The sequence below is a fragment of the Bubalus bubalis genome, chromosome 3 (genome assembly GCF_019923935.1).
Source record: "Bubalus bubalis isolate 160015118507 breed Murrah chromosome 3, NDDB_SH_1, whole genome shotgun sequence".
Lineage (NCBI taxonomy): Eukaryota > Metazoa > Chordata > Mammalia > Artiodactyla > Bovidae > Bubalus > Bubalus bubalis.
Window position 1 is genome coordinate 37,471,490 of NC_059159.1, and position 996 is coordinate 37,472,485.

General features: G+C 40.8%; 1 non-coding gene across 1 annotated transcript; it reads left to right on the top strand.

Annotated features, from left to right (window-relative positions):
* Positions 1-416: 416 nt before the first annotated feature.
* Positions 417-489, top strand: TRNAG-CCC. Its single transcript has one exon. It is a non-coding gene; the product is annotated as a tRNA-Gly (tRNA).
* Positions 490-996: the final 507 nt, after the last annotated feature.

A 996-nucleotide genomic window follows, 5' to 3' on the forward strand; every position in this document is an offset into this window, starting at 1 on the left:
TGCTTTCCCAGTTTTTGCAACTTAAAAAAAATGGGAATAAAAATATCCCTACCTCCCAGGGTTGTTATTACATTCTAGACTTAAAATATATATAAAACACTAAGTATAACTTTAGCTTTTATTATTTTCTTGCAAATGGCATGATTATGGGCCTCAGTTTTCCCATCTGTAAAATGAAGACAGATTGAATAATCTCTAAGGAGGCTTCCCTCTCTGGTATTCCCCGCAATTGACAATGGAAACAAACAGTGATTTCTTGCCTGAATTGATTAGATTCTCAGGGACACAAAATCCATTTCCCTCAGTAGACTTTGTCCTCTTCTCAGCAGTAGCCACAGGTCAGAGTTGTGAAGTGAGAGTGTGCTGAAGACCCAGATGAGCCCAGTTCCAATGTCAAAGGCAGGGGGAGGGGGACTTCCCTGGTGGTCCAGTGGCTAAGACTCTGCACTCCCAATGCAGAGGGCCTGGGTTCAATCCCTGGTCAAGAAACTAGATCCCATGTGCTGCAACTAAGACCCGGTGCAGCCAAATAAATAAAGCTTAAAAAAAAAAAAGTCAGGGAAATGACTGTTCTGCGTTCCTTTGACTCTTCTGGGGTAAGAAGCATTGTCTCTGAGAGGCTGTTGTACCATCACCAGCTTAATGAACCAGGTCATTTACTAACATCAACCACCACCTTCTGCAACCTGCAGAGATCATCTGGGTTCACCAGTAAGGCCTTCAGATAACTGATTCTTAGTAAAATGGAAAAAAATCAACAATAGGATATGTTTTTTGGTATTTTAACCTGAGACCATTTTTTTCAAGTAGCCACTGCAATGGATGTGTAAAGATGTAAATTGAGGAGTGTTATCACAGAAGTATTGGAAATCACCTAAATGCCGATCAATAAGGGGGTGGCTACACATACTGCTAGTTTCTCTCCAATAATTTACCCTCTGGACATTCCAAAGAATGAGTTATATACTTATTGACAAGCCATGATGCATAAGACAC